Source organism: Condylostylus longicornis, unplaced genomic scaffold, assembly GCF_029603195.1.
Source record: "Condylostylus longicornis isolate FDR11 unplaced genomic scaffold, ASM2960319v2 ptg000076l, whole genome shotgun sequence".
NCBI lineage: Eukaryota > Metazoa > Arthropoda > Insecta > Diptera > Dolichopodidae > Condylostylus > Condylostylus longicornis.
Window position 1 is genome coordinate 662606 of NW_026578044.1, and position 14090 is coordinate 676695.

Genomic DNA, 14090 nt, shown 5'->3' on the forward strand with positions numbered 1-14090 from the left:
TATTTATTATTTTAATGATTTGTTTGGATAGGTATACGGAAGCACCATATGTGTGTATACTTTTTGATTTTTCCTATAGTTTAAATTTTTATTAAAAATTTCAAAATTTTAATTTAAAATTTACAAAAATATTTTTGATTTTAGCTAATATTTTAAAGTATGTGGGTATTGGTTTAAATTATTTGAAAGTACAAGTTAAAATTGCTGGAATTATTAAAAAAATTAAAATTCTTATTAACTTTTTTAGAGAATTTTAATACATTAATTAACAAAATTAATATGACTTAAATTGAAGTTGTAGTTTGGAAAAAAATTTTAAATTTTGTCGTTTTAGAGTAGAATAACAAGGAAACTACAATAATTATGAATTCTACATAATATTTACACAGTGTAGATGGTCTTTTTCTTTAGAGACGGTGATTTATTTAAGCATACTGTTTTATATTCCTCCCTATTTAATTCCTATCAATGCCGGCCTGTTGACGACTGTATTTGTAGCAAAACAACACATTTTTCCTAATTGTGCTCCAACGACCACGTCACCCAACTGACCCACCATACAAAATTTTAATAAAATTTAAAATTTATTATTAATACCTTTATTGTTTTAAAATATTAAGTGAATATTAAAATGCACTTTTGAGTGCATAGCATCAAATGTAAAATAATATTCAACAAATGCGATATTGAAGCATATAGAAAGCATATATGAAGATAAAGAAAGCATATTATTTACTATTATCTAAAATGCTTATACATATGTATAACAATCTCTGTTTATGAGATTATGTGCATATTATTTATTTAATAATTTCAAACACAAGGAATAAAATAGGAATAAATATGATATCAAATTGTAAAAATAATCTAACGAAAAATAAACGAACCACCATAAGTAAGGAAAAGAAGAAAGGAACGAAATAAAATATACAATTTTTCTATAAAATAGAAAGGATATCAATACAACTTTATTATTATAATAATGCCATAACCTAGAAAATTTATGTAGGTACATTATACATACTTGTATTTATGCATATTTTTGCTTATACATAGTCATAGCGCTTACACATTCTTAAACGTTCCTTTATTCTCATTCTATTTTTAAAATATATAATAGGAATATAAAGTATTATATAATATATAAAAAATATCCTTGTTATCCCTTTTATTTTTATTCCACATAATATAAAAATTGAAAAACGAAAAAATAATACAAAATAAAAGCACCGGTGTTGTGGCATAATTTTTTGAAAGGGTACATGAACTTTAGGATTTTTCAATTCTTTACTTACATATTATACTTTCATTTTTCTATAACAAGTGTTCTTTTACTTTCATTCATAATAAAATAATTGATAGACTTTTATTAAACTTGTTCATATAGAAAATTGTCCCAAAATTTCGTATTCTAGAAGTGAGAAAAAGTAATTGTCTAGGAAGAAAACATGTTGCCAGACAAGCATAACTAAATTGAATTAAATTGAAAAATTTAGTGCAACCGAACATGTTCGATATATGTTTCATACAAAAATTAATGTTCGTCGAACATGATCCTTAAATAGATTTTAAAACGACTAGTATGTTAAGTATAACATTTTTATTTTATTTCGAAATGAAAACATGAATAAATTTGATCTTGAAGATTCTTGAGTTTTTGAAAATAATTTTAATTTAATTCGTTGAAATCAACAAAAAATAGATGTAGGTACAAACAGTTATATTAATTTAATTAAACACAATTTAAGCTTATTTCACTAGTATTTTTTTTAAAAAGATGCGGTAGCTGTGTCATTCTATTCCTTTTATTTTGGTTTTCGATAAAATTATTAAATTCTAATCTGTATTCGCATAAACTGGTTGCAATAGCAAAATCGAAAGATAAGTAAATTTTTTTTTTGTGAAAACTTAATAATAAAGTTTAATTTAAATGAAATTTGATCTTGTATAATTGAAAATTGTATTACCCTAGCTTTCCGAACATCTCCACACACATCAATATTTGCATTGAAATATTTTTATTGAAAATTGAATACATAAATATTATACACATAAGTATTTTGTTATATACACCATAAGTATTTTGTTAAATGAAGTGATATGAAATTATTCTTTTATTCACCAATAGAAATAAATTTAGACAGAATTCTCAAGAAACAACGAACCAAAAAAAAAGGTGAAATAATATGTAATAACAACTAGAGTACAAAAAATAATAAAAACAAAAATAAAGGAATAACACCTATGGGATACCCTATAGTAATATTCAAAACTTATTCTTTATTATAATAGAATATAGGAATCAGTTTACGTTTTAGAATTTAACATATTTTTTTTTCTTGCATTTCTTTATTATTATTATTATACTGAGTCCTTTTTTTTCCTATTTTTGATTTGGAAAATTGTATATCTGTACATATTATAGTTTGTGCACAATAATCATAATAATAAATTGAAACGAATCGATTGCCTTAAGGTAACAAAACATCATGTTGAATAAGGAAAAAACAAAAAAAAAAGGCAAACGTTATTTTATTTTTCCCTATTTTTCTTTTTTTTATAGTATTCCCAGGATAATACTCTCAATTCTTTTAACAATCAACATACCAAACGTATAACAGTATGGTGCAAGTACAACTGTTCCAATTTTTTTTTCTTTTTCAAACTTTTCTTTCTTTCTCCATTTCAAATAATTCAATACTTAGAATAGAGGTTTTTGATTATTTATTTGTTCCTTTTTTTTTATAATTTTACCACTCGCTATACACACTACAAAACACAAATACTAGTTACTCGCATACCAAAATAAAATAAGGAAGAAATTATAAGCTCTAAAATATTTTATGTTTTGTGCACGACTTCTGTACTCTTTCTTTTTTATAACATCCTTACAATTTATCCACAGAATTTTTATTTTTGCCTTTTTTCTTTGTTTCAATACACATTCTTTATTTCATTAAATTCAGTTATCGTAATTTTTTTGTTTTCTTGCTTGAATATCCTTTATTTTTTACTTATTTTTTCTTTTAATTTTTCTCTGTGAAGATTATGTGATTGTGTTTCTATCTTTATAGTTATTTTATGGAAATAGAGCTGAAGGAAATAATAATAATAAAAAACGAAAAAATTACATTTTTTACCCTAGAGGTATTAGAAAACTAACTAAAAAATAAAAAAAATGTTGTTGATAGATTACATAAAAAATCAAATACAAAATGCAAATAATATGATTTTTTCTCTGTGTTATTCGGAAAGTGAAAGGATTATAATGAAAAGGATTCATAGAAATTTTGTAAATTATTGTAAACTTTCTGCTTTTGTTTTGGTTTTTGTTCTAAATTTGAGAAAAATATTAAATAAATTGGTACAAAAATATGATAAAGTAAATGAAATTTGTTTAACATTTTAATTTAAATATGGAAAAATAAATAATTGTTTGAAAAATTTAAGGTAGAATGAAAATTCTTGAATTTATGAATGAAATTTGTGGAGTTCGAAGACCATTATATCAAAATTTCGGTGGACGAATATTTTTTGAAATTTTTTTAAAATTGAATACTTTTGAGCTTTTGTCGTAGAATTGCATAATAAATTTCTAGAGTTTAAAGAAACAAAGAGAACAAGAACTTATAAGAATAACAAAATTTTTTAAAAGTAAATTATACTAAGTACATAGTTATGTCATATCATTAAAGCACTCATTATATTTTCTTTTTAAAAGCTCTCAAACTAAATGGTTTGAATTCGACAGGTAAACTCTTGTATGTGTTTTTTACTACATTATATATCGATTCTCTAAACGCAGTCGATTCAACTCGAAAATTATAAGCTGTTCTTGTGTTGTAATTATGAATTTCTCTTTTATAACATAGCTTTGAGTTAGTGTTGATGTTGTTTGTAAGCACATCGTGAATTTAATATACCTGAATTTTTTTACCTACAATGTAAGAGGTAGTATATCACATTGTTTATTTATAAATGTTGTTGCAGTTCTAAGATCATACTTACACAGATTTTTTATCAATTTATTTTGAATACGTTGTAGAGCGTTAATGTTTCCATGTGCAGTGTTATCCCATATCAGAATTGAATATTTTGTTGTGGAATGGAACATGGTATAGTAAAGGGATTTTTTGAATTTAAAAGGTATCCTATGGTTTATTATTTTGAAGATAGCAGCAATTATTCGATTGTTTCTTCAATTTTAAGAGACCAGTTTGAATCCTTATATACCATCACACCTAAATATTTCAAGTTATTAACTTTTTCAATCCTGTTACTATTAAGTAATATCGATATATTTTACTCATCTGAGGCTTTGAACAACATATTTATTGTTTTACTTATGTTTACTGTTAGCCTGTGGCACATCCAATCAAAAATCTTGTTGATGTCTTGATTTCCATATTTTCATATTTTGGTAACTCCAAGCCTTAAAAATTATTGCAAGATCATCTGCATAGAGACACGCCTCATCATGTAGAGGTAAATCAAGTAGACTACTAACCTCTTTTATATCACTTTTGAACGCGAAACATTCGGAGTGCTGCTTACAATTTGATAGGTAACTCTAAAGCCTTTCACACCATTTTCGAATAAAATTCTCGTTTTTATGTATCTCAATATTGAATTGAACACTCTTGGTGTCAGCTACATTAGTTTTCAATACCGTCCATTAGCGTTACTGAAATAAAAAGAAACAAAAATTTTTATAACCAAATTTAAAAAAAAATCATTTTAATAAAGTATTAAAGTAAATTAAAAAAAAAACAAAGGAAACAGCATCATTCCAAATCATTAAATTTTAATGCGAGGAAAAATATATTTTTCGAAAAATACAAAAAAAAAAAAATTAAATTAAAATCGTATATTGGCACCCTCTCCCTTATTTCTTTCAAAAAAATTTTTTTTGTTTTCCTTTTCTTATTTCAGGATATTTTATCCCTTTAAATCGTAACAGTAAATCTTTTGATTGATCCCACCACGAAACTCTTCGATTTTGCTATTTTTTTCTCCTTTGTTTTTACATCAGTTTGCAATTCACAATAATTTTATTTATTTATTCCCACAATTTTTTAAATTGCATCAATTTCATTTGTTTTTTTTTCTTGTTATTTTTATTGCCATATTTATTTTGTATACAATTCAACTGTGTTTGTGTTCGTATTTTTTATACCAACAATAAAGTGATTTTGATAGCTTGAAATAATTTAATTTTAAAATCTTTTTCTCAATTTTTATTGTAATTTTAAATGAATATTTTATACACTTTAGGTACTTTGAGTTTATGTACAACCGTACATCACCGAAAATTCATTTACCCTATATATATAAGTATGTAAATAATTTCCCTGAATTTTATAATAGTATGTATTTTGTTTTTTTGATATGAAATAATGATGCATTTACCGTAGTTTTTGCATAATTTATATTAAATGAAGTGCATTAAAAAAAAAATACAAAAAAAAATAAATAAATTTTTGTTAAGGAATTGCATAAAATATTATTTTTACAAAATAGTAATATTGTGTTCAATTTGGTTCAGAATTGGATTTTAAATCTTTCAAATTTTAGCAATTTACATAAATCTTAATTCACATTTCGAAAATTAAAATTTTGGAAATTTAAAAACTTAATTTAACAGCAGAATTTCTTAACATGAATTAAAAATCACGGTCTTAACAGCACCTTCTATTATGAAATTTCCTTATATAGTGAACTGAACTAATGCGAACTCACAAAACTTCGTTATATAAAGGTTTCACTACGTATTTATATCTAGTCCTAAATTAGGAAAGATTAGATTAATGCGGCTATCAAAGGATATATTTAGGCTAGGTAGTCACACTGTGGTAACGCTGGATCTCAATATCCCGCCTTTCGCTTGAACATCCCCGAGTCCTTTATAACAAAATTTAAATACCTGACATTTAAAATCAACAGGTCAACAATTTTCAAAAAGAAATAGAGCCCAAGGAACTTACGGCTTCAGAAGATGAAGGCTCCACTTTGTATAAAGATCGTTAGCCAGGCGTCACATCCCCCTGGCGTGTTCGCTAATCAAACAGTGCCCAGTTATAAATCTTATCACAGACAGGTACCGAAGAGGCATATCAGTACTATCTACTAGTAGTACTGATGAGTTAAAAATATAACATTAGAATTATATATAAATTTCACTACGCTCACAATTTAGCTACGCAATTATTTTACTACTTGTTGGAATTTTTCTGAAACAACACTTGTAATTCCCTGTATTAATCTTGAATTCCCCAATAAGAGAGAGAAACTCAGCAAGCACTATAAGGAATGAAAAAAGAATTTGTGAAATCAACAATAGCAAAACGTTAAGAATATGGTAGAGAACATAGCAAATGGCTTGATTACCTGACCTAAATCACTTTTCTTTTTTTAAAAGAAAGGAAGCTCAAATTTGGATTTTTTTTTGACTACGTTACGAATTCCATACGTCAATCTTCCATTGACAATAAAAAAACAATATATTTGAACTCAAAATAAAATCGTAATTTCTATAAAATCAATAAAATTCTGTAATTTTAAAAATTATTTCTTTACCAAATAAAAAAAAAAAAATTATACTCTCATTTTTCTAGATTTTTTTAAAGTATCGTAAAATAAAGGAATAACAGCCGGTTTTTTTTAGCACATACACAAATTTTTCTTTCTTTTATTGATGCAAATTTTTTTTATTATAGCGCGATAAACAAAATAATGACGTTATCCTTATGAATTCTATTGTTCAATTTAATTGCGCACAATTTACACAAAAAAAAAAACAATAAAAAATAAAGAAAACACAATGCATAAAACGTTTTTATTTCTCCTGTTTTTGTAATTTTTTATAGGATTAGCATTATTTTTTTTTGTTGTTGTATGCGTGGTATTTTTTTATGACTAAATTATCAAAATCGATACATAAAAATTTCCCTTTTGTGCAACAACAGCAATATTTTTTTTAATTTTACTTTGTAATGAGAATAGCCAGAAATAGCTAAAGCATTTCAATAATATTTTTTTTTCGATTTTCATTTAAATATTGGTACATTCATCACACAAGTGTGAGTTTAAGAAGAAGCTATGAAATTTAAAATACACAGGACGGTTGTTATCTAGCTTGGAATTGAATATTACAAATATGCACTGTAAACTGCCGTATAATTCATTATACGACATAATCTTCCAATGATACAGAGGAGTTACGAGGAATTGTAAAATGGACTAACTTGGAACCACCCTTTAGACTTTTCATGCCTCTAACTGCCCATAGACTACTGTTATTTTTAGGTATCAAATTCCTTGCGCGATACTAAACCTAGACTTGCTTTGCACAAGGATATCTAATCAAAGTGATATCGGCGCCGGATGATATCTGTTTATCGAGAAAACAAGTAGAATGGGCAAAAGATCTCAATGGAGACTGCTATGACGCAGAGAAAGAGGCAACGATGAGTCATGAACTATGTTGTTCTCCAGCACGGACAAATTCCAAGCAGAGACTTCTTTGGTCTCACTTCTTTCAATGGGCTATGGATTTAGCAAATGCTAATGAAAGTGTACTTATTCGGTTTCTGAGAAATTTGGATTAGTTCTAATAGTGGGGAGGGGAAGGGGGGTAACATTTTATTAAATTATAATGAATTCGAAATCCTAATTTAAATCGGATTCTTGAAGAACTTCGCAGTTTATTAGTCCTACAAATTTTCTGTTTTCCTATATGAGAGTTTAAATAATTGCTTCAAAATTGTGGAGAGAGAAAGCCAGAGCTTCACCAACACATTTGTATTCCAATTCTCTAATACAACTTTCCTATTTTTTTCTTTTCTATTTGTACATTTTTACTGTTAAATACGTTGCGTCTAGTCAGGGATTAAAATGAAAAAAAAAAATCATTTTGTTCCTCATCTTTTTGATGTTTAATTGTTTTTTTTTTTATATTTTTGTGCTTTTACTCTAATGTTATATACGTAGATCATAATATTAAATTTTCTATTATCCCTGTATTGAAATTTTATTTTTTTGTTAATCTTTATTATTGTTTTTATTATCCTTCGGCTATATTTCAAGATTCAAGATACAAAATCGTTAATATTATATTTACTTACTTACTTAACTTGCGTTTTCAATTATAAAATGAAAGATTTTTAAGGAAAATTTTTGAATTGATTAAAAAAAAGTAGAGAGGAAAAATAATTTTCCTTATTTTTGTATTTTTCATTAAAAAAAATGCATCACTATCGCCTTTATTGGAAAACACTGTTTTTCGGGTTGGTGTGCATTATTTAACTTGTATATTTGCATTTTTATGAACATAAAGTTTGCAGTGGCTTAAAGGGAAGTAACCACGTATTGATATAATTTCAATTTATGTGAATTCTTACCATATTATTTTAATGACTTTCAACATTTTCCATTTATATTCATTACACTTTATTTAATCAATTGTGTTTTTTGTCTTGTATTTTAAGTCTAATATGTTTTACACAATGTAAAGGTATATAGAATTTTTGTTTTATTCTGTAATTATTTTGCTTTTGGGTTTCATTACATGCCATACTGTGTACAAGATGACGATAAATTTATATATAATACTGTAAAGTATGAAATAAAAAGCTTAAAGGCATATTTTGAACTGTAAAACGTGATTATTTTTGTTTGCTTTTAACAATAATTGACGACGATGACGATAGGTGGGTGCAGCAGCAACGATTTTTATTATTTCTTAGCCCGTCGATTATTATTTTATTTTTTTTCGTTCATATTTTTAATTACGATTGAATTATTTTTGTAATGATTGTTTTTCTCTTTATTTTTTACAAGACCCTTTTTTTCTGATTTAAAAAGTTTAATGCACCTGCAATTTTATGCGGAAAACAGGAAAATTGTGAAATATAAAAAATAATTGGAAAAAGATTAAAATTTACAAGACGCAAGTAAAAATGTAATCAATTTTTCCCGAAAAAAAACTTAATATAAACTTAATAAAATATTGCTAGACCCAAGATTTGGATTCGAGCTTTTTAAATGTTAGCCCTAATAGGAAATATGGTTTTATAACCAGGACAACAGAGCAGAAAACTCCCGGTAGTTAGCTATTTTTCGTTAGCTACAATTCAAAAATTAAAGTTAAAATTTTCAATAATAATTTTTTTCCATACTATTGATAATTAATATAAAAAATTAAATACAATATTAAATTTTTAAAAAGTTTTTAAAAATAATCATTAAATACAATATTTGAACATCATAATTATCAATATATTATCAATCTATACAAGTACATATTCTGAGCTCATCATTATAAATTCAAAATATCAAATGGGAACAAAATTATAAAAAAAAGAAACTCATAAGAATGAAAATTCAAAATTTCAAATATAAAAATTCCTTAATTCCAACTTTATTGTACGTATAATAAAATTCTCAATTATTTGCTTTAAAAATTCAATTCCTAAATTTTAATAAATATGCTCTAATAATGACAATTAAATTCTATAAATGAACTATTGTATAGAAATTCAATGATATAAAATCAATAAAATTCTCATTTTAACTTCGATAGAAATAAATGTCATGTAGATGTGGAATAAAAACCATTAATACCAAAATTCTTCTATAATTATGCATTAAGAGTAAAAATGTTTTATAATTGGATATCTCAATACATTTAGAACTATAAATATAATTATAATCACTATTATGGATTAAATACAAGACTTTCACATCATTCTTTTTACCAATTTTAATAACAAGGATGGTTGTCCTTAAATGTCATGGTAAGCAGAGATCTTTATCATCACATTAGTTGAAAAATTACAAGATGAAGAATGAAAGGATAACTAGTGATTGGATATATTAACGATAGGTAGCAAATTTTCGAAAAATTACAAAACAATTGAGGGTTTTTGGGAGTGAAATTTAGTATTACGTACTTAAGAACTCTGAGGAAGAAAATTTAAAACCCTCCGATTGAATTTAATAAGGAGGGACAACGAAAGGTAAGAAATATATGAATATTCGGACGAAAGAATGTCCAATCCACTCTGTGGTTGATGATTCATATACTGCTAATTCTAAAGTAATTTATATTTTATTTCTAAAGTAAACTTTTCCCAAATTTCAAGCTAAATTTAGAAATTCAAAATTATCGAAAATGATTTCCCTCATTAACTCAAAAGCTACCAAACCATCCAAAACCAGCAAGCATCTGCGTTAATCGTAATGTTCTGAGATTTATATCTAAATTTTTTTTAAATTTTTGAATGATTGTATGAATTATATCGTACTTTCTTCACTATATGATAATATAGAAATGAACAAAATTCATTGTCTTTTGTACAAATTTATAAAGTAATGCGTATGAAATTGCATAAAATCATTCTCTGCAATTACGTGTATAGGATTTCCATAATATTCAGCTATATCTACCTATATATGAATAAAATACAGCCAACAAGTTCGCATTATAGTAGACACACACACACATTTAATATGTATAACAACATTGTACATATATTGAGTTCATTGTACAATTTTGCTTATGGCATATTGAATTCAACACAGATCATAATCATAATGAATAACAATTTTGACTTTAATAAGGATATTATTTTTTAAGGACAAAAATTTAAGAAATAAATAAAAAAATAAAAAAAATTTAAAACTTCATTAGAATGTTGGGATTTTTGAAAATTTTTTTAGTTTAAATTTTTTTGCTTTTTTTTTTTAAGTTCCAAAAGGAATTTTCATTTAAATTTATAAATATTTGGATACCATCTACTACAGACATAGACAATCCGCAATCCTTGGATTTTTTTTTTTGAGGAAATTGGTGAAAATATGTATGATAGTTTTACTCTTTGTCAAAAATTATTATACGGGTTACCCTAGTGACAAAAATCAATAATTGCTATTGGTTCGAAGATGAGATGACTCGGAATGGTTGTAGATGAATCGATTATAATTGAATGTAATCGACAATTTATGTAAGATTAGAAAAATTATAAGCGACCATTTGTAACAAAGCAAGAATCTAGTACTTCTTATTTTCCAAGCACTTGAAATGGTAGTTCCCACTAAACTACTCCAAATTTCTTTGACAAACTAATTGATTTTCAATTATATTTCTTTGATGTATGTACTCGTATATTGTATGCATTAGGACATTTTATAATGAATGAGAAAAATGTACAAATATTTCTAATACATCGACTGGAGTTCGCAATTCCTCCTTTAGTATTTTCCAACCTAAAATTGCAAAAAGGCTGTTTTTTTGCTAAATTTCTTAATTTTCTTTTAATAAGTGTTTAAATTTTCAATAAACATTCTTGCCTGAATAAAGTCAAAATGTTATATGAAAATTTTTTAAGAAACGCTTGCAATAGATCAAAATACAGTCATGTTGATTGTATTATGCGTATATAGTTTATTTGATTTTTTGACAAAAACATACATGCTCATTAATTATAATTCGAATTTGATTTCTTTACCATGTACATACATACATAACTTTTCTAATTATAAATCCTACATAATTTACCTCGTATAGTTGTTTGGCTTCAATTCTATAAAAGTGCATTTAACTTAGTCGTATCTTTGTTTTAATATTATTAATGAGTTACGTTTGAAAATGGAATTGGGCATGAAAACTTTTAAAATTTTCCTAGCTACGTACACCAGGTAAAGAATAATTATGATATATGAAATAAAATGGAGTGATATATAAGTGATGATGTGTGTACCGATGAAATGACAATACAATATTTTAAATGGAGTACATACAGAGTATAGAGTACCGGAATCATTAAGAGCTTGATGAAAAGAAAATGTGCTTTTAATTCTCTGTTTCCTATCTATTGTGTATTTTTGTGCTTTTCTTTATCTGTTTTTCTCATTTTAAGTAATTTAAGTACTGGAAATGAGATTCAAAAAAATATGATGCTAAAAAATCAATGATTTTTATAATATGGATGCAATTGCAAGTGTCTACTGAGTGAAAATAATAGGGAAACGGAAGAAAATAATTGAAAAAAAAAACAAAAATTCATCTATTTTTTCGTCACACAAAGTGGAAGAGAACATTAAAAGAAGAAAACAAATTTATGATGATTTCAATTAACAATTTAATTAATTTCTTCTCTTCTTCTGCTTAATTTTTGAAGAGGTTTCCATATTTATGCAGAAAAAAAAATTTATAATTATTAAGATCTTGTTATTGATTTCTCATTACTTCAACATAATGATTAAATACAAAAGAAAACCTAAATATAAATTAAAAACTGCTTATACTGAAAAATTCAGAAGGAAAAGTATTATTGCCGGGAAAGATGTAGGGTTTAGTTTAAATTTTTTTGGGAAAAATTTGAACTTAGGATTCGTTTAAAATTTAAAATGTACTTTAATTAATAAATCGTTTTATAATAAAGCAAAAAAATCTAAGTTACAGATATATTAATGAAAAATATCAACTTGAAATTCACCCATATAAAGAAAATTTAAACATAAATTCATAAAAACTTACCCAATAAAAAATTTGGGAACATTCTCTTAACCTCAGGCTTGAGTTCAGGCTTGTAAATTTACAGATTTATAACAAGAGATTTGTAAAACTCCACCCGCCCGCTTTTGTTTGATAAACCGGAACAGTGCAGTTTCTGTTCCTTGCTCTTCCTCCCCGATACGCATCCTGACAACCGCTCAGCGACCTCCTTACCAGCAACGAGATTTGGATAAAATTTGTCTATTATCTTCTCCATCACCTTCATAAAAGCGATGTAGCATTAATTCGTCTGAAAGCATTGGACACTATGTTCTTCCTTCCCCACCATGGATATAAAGACAACCCTAGTCATCTGCCACAACTTTTATTTTTATTAAGAAAGGCATAATTTGCTCCAGCTCTCTTTGTATTAGTACTAGTGAAATACTATTCTTTGCCGACGCCTCCTCAGGTATTCAATAGTCTACTCTTACTAAGTTTAGTTTTTAAAGAATTTTGTTGCGTACACTCTGCTTTGCTGAAGAGCCTCGTAAGTTATTTTGTGGTTCCGCTGTAAAACAATGGTGGTCATAACATTTTTCCTCAAATATTTATTTAAATGACATTTAATAAAAATTCGTTAGCTACCATCTTTAATTAAAGTATTTTTTGTGATCTTGCATTCAAAAAAAAACATGGAATCCAATTTGTCTGAAGGATTTTGTCGTCGTATTGCACCTTCGCTTCTTGGAAATAAAGACCACCCTAGCTACCGTACAAGACTCCGGTATGTTCAATATTAATATATTTATTAAGAAAGGCATAATTTGCTCCAGATCTCCTTGTAGAAATTAAATTTTTTTGTAGGGTTGTGTTGTTGCTCCGTTGAAAAGCCGCATAACTTGTTTTATGAGTTAGCACACTAATTATACACATTACCGTTTCCTCCAACTTTATTTAAATTGTATGCCAAAATTTTTTTTACCGTCTTGAATTAAAATATCCATTGGCCATCTTGTACTCAAAAGCATTTTTAATTTGAAAACAAACCAATAACAATTAAAAACAGAAAATTAAAAAAACAAAAAGTGAATACCATTTTAATAAATTTAATCTCTGCTCTATAAATATCTGGGTTAATAAGAAATTATTATTAAAACCAATTTTATTCGGTAGCTTTCGAATACCTATAATAAACATAGCGTTGTGTATACTCCATCACATATACAGTATAACAATGATGTCCTACTTAATTTCCATTTAATATTCTTCATTTTATATTAAGTGAGAAAAGAACAAAAAATAATTTGATTTTATATAGTTTTGCTTTTTTGTTTTCCAATATCCTTGAGATCAATTTATTTTTAATAAAAATGTACAAAAATAGAATATTGTAGTTGAATCTAGAACGAAAAATGGAATTTTATGTTTAAAAAATCTTTAAATACCTAAAATGCGAGAATAAAATTAAAAAAAAAAAATAGAAAAAAAATTTATTAAATTATTTTTAATGATGAAAAATTAAATGAAGTCAAGAGAACCTCTTCATAAACACTTTTCATTATAAAATTTTTACTTGTTTCCGCAAATTTAA

At 25.9% G+C, this 14090-nt stretch overlaps 1 long non-coding RNA gene across 1 annotated transcript; it reads right to left on the minus strand.

Moving 5' to 3' along the window:
• Positions 1-4326: 4326 nt before the first annotated feature.
• On the minus strand, positions 4327-13507 carry LOC129612731 (uncharacterized). Its single transcript, XR_008697273.1, has 3 exons — positions 13145-13507; positions 12539-13067; positions 4327-4684 (listed from the first exon to the last, which is right to left on the minus strand). It is a non-coding gene; the product is annotated as an uncharacterized LOC129612731 (long non-coding RNA).
• Between the last annotated feature and the right edge of the window lie 583 nt (positions 13508-14090).